At 45.0% G+C, this 16,244-nt stretch overlaps 1 long non-coding RNA gene across 4 annotated transcripts; it reads left to right on the forward strand.

Moving 5' to 3' along the window:
- Positions 1–1,756: 1,756 nt before the first annotated feature.
- On the forward strand, positions 1,757–5,146 carry LOC140219489 (uncharacterized). Of its 4 annotated transcripts, none has more exons than XR_011895798.1 (6): positions 1,757–2,813; positions 2,950–3,014; positions 3,087–3,178; positions 3,305–3,410; positions 3,968–4,127; positions 4,932–5,146. It is a non-coding gene; the product is annotated as an uncharacterized lncRNA (long non-coding RNA). The 4 variants fall into 4 exon arrangements; XR_011895796.1 differs by having other exon boundaries at positions 1,758–2,813; positions 2,950–3,021; positions 3,252–3,410; XR_011895795.1 differs by having other exon boundaries at positions 1,759–2,813; positions 3,252–3,410.
- The last annotated feature ends 11,098 nt before the right edge of the window (positions 5,147–16,244 follow it).

Here is a 16,244-nt window from a genome sequence, read left to right on the forward strand (position 1 = left end):
CTGGGAATGAATATTATGAATAAAAGATTTACCCCAGGATGAAATATGTCTCATACTTTTTTCGCTGCCTAGAATGTTCGTCCTTCTTATAGAATGAGGCCAGTGAAAAAAATATTGTCAGGTATCAAGAAGGCGCCGTGACCCTGCTTCAAGCCCACCAAATATGAACTAGTGTTTGAAACTTGTGAACGTGTCGGTGTACATATACAATTACAAGAAATAAAGACCTGTATCAGAATATTTTGCCTGGCATTTATGTGGCATGAAAAGTACAAAAAAGCGTTCGCTTTCGTGTGGTACTTCTATGCCGGCCACCACACAAGCATGATGCATGATGCGCATGCATCATGCATCATGCTTGTGCGCATGCGCACTTCGTGTAATATATATGTATATATATATATCTCGTTTTTTTTTTTGTGAGACCGAAAGTCCCCTCTCATGTTATATTAGTGGTCGCATCATTTTGTGCATATACGCTAAGCGTTTAATTGGTTTTTTAGTGACGTGCCACAAGGGACCATGCACACTGTCCGACAGCCGCTGAGCCAATTCGTATATTTAAGAAGCTGTGTTGATGCAGCTTAGTCTTGCAGAGGCCGCCAAATTTAATGTCTTGTCATCGGTCACAAGAAAAGCTAGCATAATAAAGTAACGGGGCACGAAAGGTCTTCACGAGTGGTTCAGGCAGCAATTGAACAACACTTTGAAATTGAACCTTCAGGCCATGCGTTCACACGCGCCAGTGCGTTCCGACAGGCTGCGCAGTCCTTTGAAGAAGTGAGAGGCAGCAATTTTTTGTTGTTGTTGCTTTTGCGTAACAAATGTTGAAGGACGAATATATATAATGACGGAATATATACCAGCTATACAAAAGCGATGACGGCGGTTCATCACACGGGGAAAAACAGCAACCATCACATACAGACGTCAGTGACAGTTCATCTGGCAGTTAGATCACCTTCCGGCTAAAGGATGGTTCTGTGTTTTGTTCTGGACTGATAGAACTCTAGTAATTAGAGTGAATAATGAAATCAGAATCAAATTTATTTTCGCCATATATGCGGGTGCGCATGCAACGACCACTATTATGAGAGCAAGAGTACGTGGAGACCAGTGTTGTGCAAGTCGCAAGAAGAAGACATATCGCGTAAGTATTACATTTGCTTTACCAAAAAGCACAAGATTTCAATACTTCAAAAACGGATATGTTTGCAACACTATTGTGTCGTTCATTATTGCTTTCTTCTTTTGTAGTTAAACTATCGAGAAAATAACTATTTAACGGGGAACAAAATTTAATCAAGTGGATATTGCATTAGACAGTTCTCGTAATAGTCATCTGAACTGCAGAAAGAGTCAAGCAAAATTGTTCGCGAACGGCGCGTTAATTGTAAACGGCCCTGTCGCAGCACAGAAAAAATCGTCAAACGAACTAAGCGCAGGCGACTCGTGGACTGTACAGTTCTAGGAAACGTTTCAGTTGAATGTTTTCACTGGGGAGGGTGAAAGAAGCGATTATACGAAGGCGAATTGTGAAGAGATGTCAAAATCTGCAATTTTTCTAGCTCTTGTCGATTCGTCTAAGAATAATTAAGGCTGCATGCCAATCAATGTAAATCATAAAATAGAGTATTTCTGCTGTCGACGTGGATTTGATTGGGAAGAACTAGAGTTAGATCAAATTCTTCCAATTTTCGCTCAATTAACTAATGACGTTCAACAATCAAGCAGTTAAGAATTAATAAATTCATGGTATATTATGAGTGTTTTTTCAAGCGCCGTCTCCTGTGAAGCATATCTACCATTTTCGTGCAAAGCTCTCTGGAAAGCGTATTGACTGTGTATGCATGCATGCACCTATCGAACTTCGTGCACATATAGACGTGATGCTTTGACGATAAATACTTATTAAAATTCAAATTATTTATTTCTGCCTTGTAAAGGTACAGACAGCAGAGGCGCAGAAAAAGCTGTCAGATACAGATTGACAAAGCCGCAGCCCCCTTTCGCTTGGCAGAACCTTTACAGCGACACTTTTAAAACAAAGACAATTGCACCCGGTAATAACAGGTATACAATACTGAGCAAGTACAAAAGGAAACCAATCAAGATTATACGATATTTGTACAATACTCCCAAACAAGAAAACAGAACCTACATGCTAACGTACATAGCACCCAAAGTACTGTTCGACACGTTGAAGAGGTCAAAATTATTGTTCACATAAGGTATATACATATTCGTATAGCGCTACCAATCCCTGCAAAATATAGAACGCAGATTTTCATTACACACACGCACGCACGCACGTGCACAGCACACACACCAAAAGGAAACGGCAACGCGCTCACAGGAAGCGCCTGAAAAACGAAAAAAAAAGGAAAAGTGTGGGGAACCGAGGTCGTCTTGGGCTGTCGCCTCTCCCTCTCCCAGAAGGAATGAAGAGGTTCTTGGAAAGCAGGGACGGGCGATTCTCTCTGTCAGCATCAGCTCCCACCAGCGAGGACGGGGCGAGAAAGCGAAACGGGACTTTCCTTGCTGTCTATTTTTTCTTCGTCAGGCCAACGCCACCTGCTCGCAGGGGCGCAGGCGAGTTCCCGCCAAATGGCGCGGGTGCGTGAGTTGCCGCCAAATGCTAGCTCTGGATGCCAGCTCGTTCCGCGTCTCATGGTAGACTAGTTGGTGCATTTCTGTTATCATGGACTGCGCATATAAACGCAAGCTACACAAAAGTGACATGGACAAGAACAGCGCAAGCCCTTTACATGCAGTGGAGCCGCCGTACCTCGCCGTTCAAGATATGCGTACTCGTAAGTGGCATTTTAATTTCACGTTGTGTAATGCATGACTGTCTTTTTCAAGTGAACAAAGGTCGCTTTGTATTGTGTAAATGGTTTTGCAACGTATGATAAACTCCTTGTCTTTCTGGCTTATTTTTTCTGACAGGAAGAAAAAAAAAAGAGGCTTTACATGAGAACGGATCAAGCGTTCGAGAGTTGGGACAGGGAAATGTGAGACGTACTTTCATGTATATATTTCTAATATTATTTTTTGGTCTTGTATTCTCGTTAATTTTTCTCTAGGAAACACTGGAACGACACTGCTTAAATTGAAGCACAGTGTGCGAATGACCTGCTACGCTCGGAACTGTTATCACCATTCGGGAAGAAATTGGGTAAGACGCTTGTCTGGTTATTATTGCGGAAAAGTCATAATTAATTAGAAGTTGCTTTCGTTCCTTCCCACAGATGAAAAAACATAACTGTAAATACCTGTATGATATACGTCTGGTGCATTGCAGGTAAGAATGGATTGTGTGTGGCGCGCTTCACCGCATGTGGACTAGAGTAGATCCAGGAACATCAGACAAGAAGACACGTATGTGAAACCCTGCGGATAGCCCATATGTAAGTTCTTCCTCAATTTTTCTTTTGTTGCATTTTCGTAGTTTACGTGTAATACTTTGTCACCGCGGTCTCGACGTTATGTATACCTATACATTTGTCTCGTGGCAGTCTGCGTGCTATTTTGTTTGTGCAACTATGTGTTGTATTCATTTATCGCGCTGCCTGGATGGTTTTTTTTTTCACTGATATTCCGACCAAAGTCGGTAAACCTATCCTTCCTGTCCTCATGTTTCCTTGGGCGGCTCTAAAGCGTATCTTAGAGGAATATTTAGCTTCAGATTCCCGCATGGAACAGATGGTGAATGACATGCTGTGTTTTCTTTTTAGAGAAACTATGTATTCATGTTTAATATTTGGTTGATTTTCATTTTGTCATTCATACAATACCGCAGCCATATGCCATTCTGTCATAGAACGTTGTTTCTAGATATATTTGTTTTATGTGGTTAAAACATTTAAAACGAGAGCGTTTCTTATCCTGGCCATTATTTTTTACATACCACGATAACCACGTATTTGGATGTCTGGTTTAACTCTACGTGCGCTGGTTCGTGCAGGTGAACTTTTTTTCCAGATACGGAGGAACTGACACCGGTCGTGCCGTGAGCACTATTCTGCAGGGCATACTTACAAATGAAGCTGCACTGCAGTTCAGCTGGAAAGGGTCGCAGGGGAGGAAGCACGCCTTCGTGAAGCTCATGGCCATCACGAATATAAGTAAGAAATATGGCATAACAATCAGCTTTCTAGTGCACGTTGCGAACATCGGTACCAACTGCATGCTTAGTTTTTTTTTCTTCATTCAAACAAGCTGCTGCTTATTGCATCTTGCTGCGTCCAGTATTAGCATTTTCTTTAATAAAATAATGCCGTAATAAGTGAGTTCTACTTGCGGCGTCCATATTTTGCCACTGCTTTTGAGGAGTTTGTTTTGCTTCACCATATAATATATGCTGTATATGCTGTTTCTGCTTTAACCCATGTATGCTAACTGTTTTCTGCAAAACATAGACCTATCATCGTTGCCATCATGTCAGCAAGTATATGTATCATGCCATAAGCTTCCCCTCTTGCCTCTCCAGACATTTACCTATTCACCTCCTTGTGCCGCTTGGCGCGCTCCGGGCTCCGGCGCGTTCTTTGTCTCAGCGTTTCAACTCGGCTGTTTCATACAGTGCTCACAGGAAGCAACAAGACCTATCGTGGTGTAAATAGCCGCGCTACCTATAGACACAGTAGCCACTGTGTATGCGTGTTTTGCTATGGTTCCGTGTTCAGTTCCCCCTATTGCTAACGACATATAAATTACCAACTATCCGGTACTTACACGATTTGTGTCGTCCAGCCACTCTTCCTGACAGCTTCGATACTGATTTGCACGTCCCTAATATTGCTTTGTTGTCGTTTCTTTAATGTTTCGTGAATATCTGACTTATGATCTTTTTGATTGTTTCACTTCTTCAAATGGAATGCGACTCACCAAGCGGGGGCAGCTTTCTTATATGTGCCGCTTTTTTGCAGCATCTGTGAGGAGCACGTTCCCTGACGCTTCACTAGCATCAGTGGCTGGAGTCGCAAAACGCTGGTTGGTTGGAGCAGCTGACAGGGATGGAGGCCGGAATGAAAGAAGGCGCCGTGACCCTGCTTCAAGCCCACCAAATATGAACTAGTGTTTGAAACTTGTGAACGTGTCGGTGTACATATACAATTACAAGAAATAAAGACCTGTATCAGAATCTTTTGCCTGGCATTTATGTGGCATGAAAAGTACAAAAAAGCGTTCGCTTTCGTGTGGTACTTCTATGCCGGCCACCACACAAGCATGATGCATGATGCGCATGCTGTTGTAAATGCATGATGGAAAAGCTACGATTATTCGGGGCGTCAAAAGCAACGTCGGCTTTCAGCACCGGGCCGGTGCAATGCCGACCATTATTGTCGTCAGGGCCATGGCTGGCCCGCGTGTGGCATGCGCTCGGCTGCGTTGGCCAAATAGAATGGCCCTACGGCTGGCCGACTGACTACGTACCTAAAGCCTTGGTAGGCCCTCGTATGGGACGCCGTCGGCCAAGTCGGCCACAGTGGTCGGGCCTACATCGATTGCCGACGATCGGCCGACGTTAGGCCAATGTCAATCCCCAAAGCTGGGCCGCCCTCGGTTGCCGAGGTCGGGCCAACCGTTTTGCAGTCGGCCGGAGACGTCGGGCCGACTTTTTGCCACGGTCTTTTTGTTGCTTGGGTATACATCTTCACTGCACATCGTAAAAATTCTGATGAAAAATGTTGCACGACGTTTTCCGCGTTACCAGTTCATGATTAGACACTCTGACCGTTAACCTTTCCAGTGCATTAAAAATAGGTATACCATGAAAATTGGTTCTCAGTGCCTTTAAGTTTCGCCATTAAAGGTGGAACGCAATAGCATTCAAATATCCATGACTGCTTCTCCCGCTTCCCGACGAATGCAGCTTATGTAACCGTAATGGCTACCTGCAACGCTGGCGGCGAACGCTATGCACGAAGGCGAGCTTTCTGGTTCTTTTTTTTTTTTTCATTCCCCCCGCACGGCTCGCGGCGCCGCTGCCGCGAGTGCTGGATGGTGGTGTAAGGAACCGAGTGGGGCGGGCCGCTCCCACTAAGACAGACCTCAAACGGCAGGTGGAAAAGGGGTGTGTGTTTGAGTTTCTGCCTAACAGAATGACGTTTTCTGGTATATTCAAATTACAGTTCGACGCTATCATGTCTGTAGGTTGTATGTAAGTCCTACTTTACGAATTTTCTTAATCATTTTTATTTAGAAATGCAATTCATTCAGCAACGCCTATGCGCCAGCCGAAGGGCCTTCGTGGTTCGGTATCATTTTTCTCAGACGGTTAACGACGCCGACACCAGATTTTCTGCGACACGGGGCCCTTAACGCTGTCGCGTTAAAGTTCATCTCGCACATAACGGAAAATTGCAGTAGAGCTTACCATATAAGAAACGTGGAGTAGGCCAAAAGCTGTGCCCGGCGCGTTACTTCAACCAGAAGCCTTGGCGATTATAGTGTGCTAGAGTAATGTCATTTATTCTAGTACACTATACTTGGCGATGAACACACTGTAGCGTGTCATCTAGCCGTGCTTCCCTTCTTTCATGCCGGCGCCACGATCGCCCAACCCTATTTTATTGCTCTCCGTTTCCGAGCATAGCCCTGTTCGTACAGTGTACTATGAAGCACCCTCTACTCCCGGGCTCACCCCGATGCCCGGTGATCGGGTGTCGGGATAAGACGAACATGACACGATGTTGCTCGAGCAAATGTTAGCCCGGTGAAGCGTGGTGTAAATTTAAGTGCATCAAAGATCAAAGCCATTGGCTCAGAGAATGGCGCACGAGCTGAGGGGGGAGCCATTTAGCGCAGGCACACATGCACAGCCGCGCTGCCGATTCAGCCAGCTATAGCCTTCCAGATTTGCTTCTACTCGATGAAATCCACCTCTGCAGGGTCGTGGATTAGGGCACCCCTTATAGCCGAAACAAAGCCAAGTCGCAGGTTTTCAATAGCCAAAATATAGCCACATAGCCAACTCGCCCAAGTCGACGCCGAATTTTTTTTTCTGTAGCCCAATTAGGCTACATATAGCCAAACCTGGAAACACTGCAGAACACCTATACAAACTTAGAGAAGGGAAACTGTACCTTACACAGTGCAACGGACACCTCCGTGGCAACGGAAATAAGAAAAGCGGTGGCGTTGCGAACTAAAGTATGCGACCGAGAGATGGCGCTGGCACTATTATTATAGTGCCTAGAATGTACTGGCTAGTGTGCCGTCCGCGGCCTCCCTGGTGGCACCGGATGCTATGAATGCCGGCGGTTGGCGCTAGGAGCACTGCAGTGCAGGTGGGTGCCTGCACTGCAGCAATGGGCTGGGAGAGTGTTCAGGTATCCGTACAGGAAAAACATTGATTCACAGTGGAGGAAAAGAACTATGAAGCTTACCAGCATGTATGTGGCCTGTAGAGTGGGCAACACAGCAACAGAGACGGTCAAGCGGAAAGTCAGAGAGGCTGAATTAAAATCATGGGTGGCGGCAATGGAAAAGAAACCTGCCATGAGTAACTACTTAAGAGGAAAAAACGAAATCAGGAAAGAAACCATTTATGATAACTTAAAGGGAAGCTCATTAGTTTTCGAAGCGAGATCGGGATGCCTTAGAACACGCACCTATAAAGCGAGATATAAGAAGGAAGAAGAAGCATGTGGTTGCTGCGGTAAAGCTAGGGAAACGACGGAGCATGTTTTATTAGAATGTGAAGACGTCTACCCAGCGGTTGATTTAGGCACCACTGGCCTCCTTGAAGCCCTTGGGTTCAGTGGGAGCAGTGGTAAAGCAAACATGTCCGCAATAGACATTAGTAAGAGGCGATTGGAGGATTGGAGGAAGAAAAGTAGGGAAACGACAAAAGACGGAGACGTACCAAAGCACAGTTCGCAATAGGGGATCAGAAAATTTGGGCGTGGTAGTTCATAGTGTTTTTTTTTTCATTGTTTAACCGAGGTAGGATATCAGGCAGTATAGTAGCAAGAGCTTGGTGGCGCAACCTACCGCCCCGTTCCAAAGGGGACGCTCATAACATCCATCCATCCGTGCCGCGGCACCATCCGGTCTGCGTAACCCGCCTTGTTTCCACTGCATCGGCAAGCGGGCTGCTAAGCTTCTTGCTTTTATTAAGCCGTAGCAGCAGCAAAGTTCAAATGTGGGCAGCTGATTACTGATTCGGGTTTGTTTTGATTATAACAGGCTTCTTTAGAGCTTGTCGCTTGCGTGAAAAGCTTGTGCTAGCTCAGCTCGCCACCGAGCGGGGAACCTCATGTGTTTCTATGCTGGCGATAAGAAAACGTAAATTTTAAGGAAGAAGCCTTAGATCTCCATGTTTCAAGGTCGTGTTGTGAGGTTCAGAACATATCACACGATCCAAGGAAGGCCAGAAGCGAACCAAAGCATGTCCAGCCGTGTATAAGAGATGATTAATGATTAGCAAATTTAATTATTGATTAATGATTGGATTAAGGTGAATTAGGGGGATTCAGGTGGATTATAGAGCGGATGAAGGAGGATTAGGGTGGATTACAGTAGGCTTTACAAGGCGTTCGCCTTCGTGTCTCTTAGGCGATAGGTAAGGACACTTGTTTTTTATTCTAGCGATGATGGCAGCGTAATCTTTTAAGGGTAAGCTTTAGGTTACATTTTTTATTCTAATAAAGTAAAATAATTTTAAGGTTACGTTACTCTTCTATTAATGTTATATTAATGCATAACCATTCAAGGCCGTTGTAACCGATCATCTTTTGAAATGACTCGAATTTCATTGTTCTTTTTATTTTATTTGCTGCTGTTTCTGCCTATTTATCTTACTGTTGTCCTCATAGGTATGAATGTTTTTCATTGTTTGTAAACCATGTACCCATCCCCTCATAATGCTCATTGAGCCCCGAGGGTATGATAATCAGTAAATAAATTAGCCTGTAAAATGAACTGTGGTGTTCTGTGTACTATACATTCTTTATCCTAGGTAAATACGTGCAGATTTTTTATTTCTGACATACGTTAACAAAGATAATGAACATATTTTTTTATTTGAGCGTAACAAAGATTTTATTCTAGCGTAACAACAGTCAAACGCAGGCACAAGACAGCACTTCAGATGCTTCAAGTGCCAGAGGTTCGGCCACAGTTCACAGAACTATAAAGGCCGACTGACTTGTGCCAAGTGTAGTGACACTGAGCATTTCTCTGTAATGTGCCAGAACACTCCACACAGTGCCAACTGTGATGGCGAGTATATGCCACATACTCGCGGTCCTGCCGGTCTCGGAAAAATGAAAAAAATCGTCACAATCAAAGTAAAGGAAAATATAACGCTCAAGGAGGCTCGCAGCCGGGTTTCATACCTGCCATCGAACAGCTTTGCCCAAGTGGTGCATTAAGGGGCGGTGCCACTACGGCTCCTGGCGGTTGTCCGGCCTACACGCAGTGAGCCGGCGGTGACGCCATCTGTCCCCTTGGCGGCTGCAGCTAGCTCTGCTTCGCCATCGAACTCCGGGATGGTGGCCTCAAAGGTCTCGTCTCCCGAGACGAGGCCTTAACTTTAAATGCAGCCTTCGCAAGAGTACGTGTTCAGCGTCTCGCAAGAGGCGATGGATACAACCAGGCAGACGGCGCCGCGAGCGCCTAAGGAGTGGCGAGGCTCTCGCGAGTGCTCCAAAAAAGACAAACCCGCGAGCTAATCTCTTAAACACACAGCAGTAACAGTTTTCTAATTATGCACACACAAATACTAGAATGGAACGCTGTAGGACTTTTTCATAACCTCGAAAATATTATATAACTCTTAAACAAACATAAACCAAAGTTGCCGAGTGTTCAAAAGGCACGCCTTAAATGTACAGAAACAAACATTCTCCTTGCAATACGCCATTTTCCGGAAAGACAGACGACACTTTCGCGTCGTCCGATGGTGCAGAAATAGTTGCAGAAATGTCTGTGTCTTGTCGACCTATAGCCCTTCAGATGGCTCTTGAAGCAGTATCTGGTTCGGGCAACTCTTTTTAATAAATGAGTCACTGTATGTTCCATATATCTACCCCCAAATATTCATCTCGGGAAAACAGACCCCATTAAACAGACCACATGACCTCATTAATCAGCTTCCCGAGCTCTACTTACTCGTGGGAGATATTAATGCTCACAACACGAATGGAGAATCGTGAGAAGTCGACTCAAAAAATTTCCTAGTAAACTCCGGTGCATGCCTGTTTACTCAAAAGGAGCCGACTTCTTATATTCCCCCTAATTCTTACTCTTCCGTAGACCTAGCGATCGGCTCGGCAGCTCTTCTTCCTTATTTAGAGTGGAATATTAAAAAAAGAAAGCCGTTTGGGAGGAATCACTACCCCGTGACTCTAAACTTACTAATGCAGCGCGACAATCATCCGCATGTCCGCAGGCTGGAAACTCACTCGGCTGATTGGAAATGTTTCAAAGAATGCACTTACTTCTCAGGGGAGGTTATACACGGTTTAAGCAGAGGTGATGCCGTAGCATATTTTAACGCTTTTATTATTGACGCTGGAGAAAAGTTCATCCCGCAAACGTGTTGCCAGTCATGCAAGAGACGTGTTCCTTAGTGCAATGAAAACTGCAGAGATACACGAAAGAATCAAAATAAAGCATGCGATAAACTGCGTCGATACCCAACGGCGGAAAATCTTATTGAATTTAAACATACAAAGTGACAAGGACGGCGCATGAGACGGCATGCTAGGAAAGAAAGCTGGGAGAGGTTTCGCTCGATCATAAATTTTTATTCCCAGGAGGGTAAAATGTGGAATGGGCGTAGAAGCCTAAAGGGGCAGCACACCGTTGCCCTCGGTCAATGAAAAAGGGAATAGCTTGTAACACCAGGCCGACGTTCTTAGCATTCACTTTGAACGTGTATCTAGCGCCATACACTATTCAGAATAATTCCTTAAATGCAAGCAGGTATAGCCGAACTCAAGTCATTAAACCGTAAATGCCGACCGAATCAACCGTACAATTGTCCTGTTAAAATTGTCGAGCTGAAAGCTGCCTTGAGCGTATGTAGGAACTCTGCACCGGCAGCTGACAGAATAATGTATGACATGATTAAAAACCTACACAGAGAGACACAGATTACATTTATGGCACTTTTCAACTCTATTTGGGCTGCTCGATACCTTCAATCCTTATGGAAAGAAGCTGTCGTAGTCTCGGTCTTGAAACAGTCTAACGACCCATCCGACGTTTTCAGTTACCGTCGAATAGCGCTCACAAGTTGCTTATGCAAATTCTTGGAGAAAATGATAAATCGTCGTCTTTTACATTTCCTTCAATTGTGCAAAATACTCAACCCTGAGCAGCGCGGCTTCAGAGAGGGTTGGTCGTCTACCGACCATCTCATGCGCATTGACGCAAACATTCGCTACGCCTTTCTCCACAAGCAGTTCTTTCTTTCTGTGATTTTAGACATGGAAAATGCATATCACGCAACTTGGCGATATGACGCTTTACGAGGCCTCTGGGAAATCGGTATTCAAGGCAATATGCTTAATATAATTGAAAGTTACTTGTTAAACGGAACATTTCATGTTAGGGTTGGCAATGCTCTATGCATGCTATGCACACAAGAAACTGGGGTGCCGCAAATGTGGGATATTAAGCTGTACCCTTTTTATTGTCAAAATAAATTCCTTTTCACTAATCTATACCGCAGAGTATGTTTTTTTCGGTATGCGTAGATAATGTACAGTTGGGTTTGCGGCCATGTAACCTTGCTATTTGTGAGCTATTTGTGTGTCCAGCTTGGCTTGAACAAAGTGGGCAAATGGACAGAAGAGAACGGCTTTAAAGTGAATCCTCTTAAAACCTCCTGTGCCCTTTTCACACAAAAAAGAGGCTTATTTGCAGAGCCTATAGTAGAAATGCATGGACAGCACATACTAGATGCTACACAACGCAAATTTTTAGGCGTAATATTAGACTCAAAGCTAGCCTTCATTCGACACATAAAGCACCTCGAAGAGAAATGACTAAAAACAATGAACCCTCTTAATATTTTATCACACAACATATGGCAGCTACAGGAAATGTCTTATGAACGTGTACGAAAGTCTCACATGTACGCGCTTAGAATATGGGGGCATAGTGTATCAATCTGACAGTGCAAGCGCCTTGAAGATCATTGGCCCTGTTCACCAGCTAGGTATCCGCTAGGCGACGGGTGTCTTCAGGACAAAGTCCTGAGAAGAGTCTCTACTTTGAAGCTAATGAGTGGTCGCTTCACCTTCAAAGGGTGTACTCTAGTTTCATAGACTTTCTGAAAGTGAACGCAAACCGCGACTGTCCCTCCTATGTAACCATAAATGACATGACATGTGCAAAGCTGCTTAATAATCGACAAGGAACTGGAAAACCACTCTTTCTGCGCGTAAGATAGCTTTATGAGGAATTGGGAGTTCCAATTCTCGAGCATAACCTGATGGTCCCAGCGAAACCATTACCGCCGTGGCAGTGGCAGTTCGCAGAATGCGATACACCATCCGTAAAGGGGAAAAAACACGCCCCAGAGGTACATATTCGAATGCATTTCCTATAACTTCAGTCGAAGTACTTGTGCATGGAGTTTTTCACTGAAGCTTCTAAGTAACATGCCGGCGTGTTTTATGCATCAATCGGACCATTCTTCTTTAAATCGGATGCCCTTGCACTCAGAAACAACTATCTTCACCGCCTGAGCTTATGCAATACTGTACACTGTTAAAGAAAACAAGTAAGCAAAACTACGCAAAGCCAATATATACACGGACTCCCTCAGCGTCGTAAAAGCCTTAATGTCACTGCGTAAACACCGAAACCCTGTACATACGGAGATTTATTCCGTTATTTAATAATAAATATGCTAGCTGCCAACTTGCCACTTCAATTCATATCTACCTCTTGTAATTCATCATTACATTGCCAACTCACTCATATAAGCATGGCGCTCTTTGGCCGTACTTGGCCCTTGCACCATAAAATCTCCTACATCATCATCAAGTTGCTTAAGTAAGTCTGTGAGAATGCCTACATACACGCCGCTCTTCAACGAACCTTTTTCACTCCAACATGGACCACTGCAGGTGCGGAACTGGGTAGGTGGCTCTGGTCGAAGAAACTCTTTGACGTGAACTTGGAGCACTGAGTGTGTGCTACTCAATCCGCGCTGCTATTCAAGGCTGCTATACCAACCTCAGTAACTCGGTATGTGCCAGTAAGTGTGCCTGCTCTTCAATGAATGTCTTAGATGCCAACTTTGATAACTAGGTGCGTACCACTGTGAATCTGCCCCTCTACAATGACGAAAAAGATCCCTTAAATTTCTCCAGCCGTCAGCGGACTCTAACCCATGTCATAATGGGTTATAAAGGAGAGAAACCCGACGCATTGGCAGGCTTTGTCGCAAGTTATTACGGGAATGTGCCGCTTTCAATGAATGCCTTTTACGCCAACGCTTTAGCAAGCTGCGCCATGAATGCACTGGGTATGACCGCTCTTCAATGAACGTCTCGTTAATTTGGGTCACTGAGTGTATGCCAGTGAGCTGGAAGCGGGGGAAGACTTCCGAACTTTAGCAGGCACTGGCACGCCACACTTCTCGTCTCGTAGGCCACGCGCAGACTTCTTGGCAGTGTCACTAGATGGGGCAGCATGTCCAGAAAGAAGCGAGAGAGGGGAGCCCGGTTGCTGCATGACACATTTCTCAGCGTTTCTACGCACCGGTGCGCCATACATTTCGAGACCACGCAAAGGCTTCGTGGCGGCGACGCTAGATGGCACCAGGTGTTCTTAGGGAAGCGCTAAAGAATCTTGCTACAGCACACCCCTTACGCATAACTCGTTTCGAAGGTGGCAATAGGCTGAGTCGACAGAATATTTCACTCCTAAACGCATCACCGGGAATAGTAATCGCGAGATGGGTGCCACCGGCTTTTTCCGAGCGTCTTTAACGATGCCAAGAAAGTTATGTTCACCCTGGTAGGTTTTATCTCCTGCCAGGTGTATGCAATCTCAATGTACCACACAAATATCTCTGTCAAAAAACTCCGCAAGCGGAGTTCTATGACATGATGCCTATGTGCTGTTTAGACCGGTGCACTGGCGAAGGTAATGATTGCTGTGATATTTTGTTCTGCGCGTTTGAGATTCAGGTGCTTTGACAAATTTCCAGTTATCACGGTTATCTGGCTGCAACTGTTCAACACCCTTAGTATGTAACAGCTAGGTGTTATTTATGTCCTAGGTTCACAAAGTTTAGAGAAGAAATACGCTAGAGACGTGGTTATCGGTTACCTGTCGTCTTGCGCTGGACACGCAAACTGCCGTAGTTTGGCTGTAATATTTGACGACATGTTGTGCCTTCCATAAACTGGGTCGCACGTAATTGTAGCATACCGAGCTCTAGGTGTAGATTAAGAGATCGTTCTGCAGTCCCATGCTTGATGGCCTTTGGTTGTGTAACGGAATGACCTTTTTGCCAGTTCGAAGCAGAGTAACAGTGTCATTTCAACTCAGTTTTGCACGTTTCTGCTTTGTGTTGCCTCGACGACCAAGACACGCAGTTATATTTGTGTCTCGTGCTGAGTTGCACGTAGGGTTTCCGAAACTACCATGCGTGGGCTGGCTTGCCAAGCTTGCATTTCCGACGTCTCGTCATCTGGGGTGCTTAAAATCACTCCTCTCTAAGCTCTCAGGCTTAGTTGATAGGAAGTTGAGACGACCGTCTAATGTATCGCCTCCTGCGTCACGTGTAATTGTATGATGCAGGATTGATGGTATTGCACGATGATGTCCCTTAGTAGTGTACACAAGGAAATGTCGCAGTTCATAAATGAGCATGGTGACTTCTTCACAGCCATTGTGTGCAGTCACTTAGTATTTCTGAGCACTTAGTCGTACAAGATTCCTAGGACCCAAGTGTCATTTGGCTAACAAACAGGGCTCAGCATCCGTAGCTTCGCAAAATATTCTTGCTCTAGCTGGGCATGTCTTCTCACTAAAGCGCTTCTGTAGCGCGCTGAGGGCATCCTGGTAGCAACTATCAGTCGTCGGAAGGCCCGCAATTACCTATCCAGTGTCTCCTTTTAGATGCAGTCAAAGATAAAAGATCTCTTCTGTGGGTGTGAGACTTCAAATATTACGAATTATCTAGACAAACTGTTCCCAGAGCTCGATCCCGTTGCATAATTCTCTATAGAAAGGAGCTATCATCAGTTTCGTTATTTTGACTCCAGTGCTGGGTAATGATGCTGCGGATGTATAGGCAGCCGTTGCTTGCGCATGTTTCGACGACCAGCAAATTCGACATTTCCTATAGAGAATCTCTGCAAGAAACCGCGTCGCATTGTCTTCATATATCAGGACAGCGTTATGCTCAATGTCGAACTCTTTCTCTGTTATAGGCTGTTCAATGCAGCCATTTAACCTTGTCACATCATCATTGTTAGTCTTCAGTCACTCATACGTGGAATTCAACTAAATGTAAGTTATAGAGTCAGCAAAAAGAGCACTTGCCTCATTTATAATCAATGTTCTGAGCTCACCGTGACGTCCGCTTCGGCTCAGTCAGTCCATTCTTGGCTCTTGACTGATGGTCGTTCGTATGTTTTGGGCTGTAAATGCCCGTTTCGCGGCACCAAATGTAAGCGATGGCCTTCCAGCATCTTGTATAAGACTCCGATGCGTCATTTAAGCGGACCTGGGGACCACCTGGCCTCCAATTTAGAGCCCCCCTCCCGCCTTCCGCGCGCTCGCGCTCTTCTGCATAGTGCCTAAATCCAGCCCGAAAGGTGAAACAAAACAAGAATGGAGAATAGTATGGTTTGCGGCAACAAATCCACGAGACCAACGAGCACAGCTTTGAACTGTGTAGTGCTACGTGCTCCGCCTTGTTCAACCACGAGAGATCCAACTTGAACGCGTTTGTCCTCCTTCTAGCAAGATAATAAAACAATTTTCACAAACATAACTGCGTATCCAGGGAAAGACCTGCCCACGATCTCAAAAGAATCCAGGTCCCAACGGCACCGGCACAGCTACAGATGTAGTGGTTATCGGTTCTGTTGCATACAAAATTGGGCAATGCAAAGAGAAACAGTACCTGTATGTCTTCACCGTAACAAATATGTGCATCCAAGTGCATAATTCTTTGAAGACTACCTTTCTACTTTTCGACCACTCACTTACACAGGCCATGATTGTGATTTCTGCAGAAGTTTTTTCTCTCGGCACCT

The sequence above is a fragment of the Dermacentor andersoni genome, chromosome 7, assembly GCF_023375885.2.
Source record: "Dermacentor andersoni chromosome 7, qqDerAnde1_hic_scaffold, whole genome shotgun sequence".
NCBI classification, from domain to species: Eukaryota; Metazoa; Arthropoda; class Arachnida; order Ixodida; family Ixodidae; genus Dermacentor; species Dermacentor andersoni.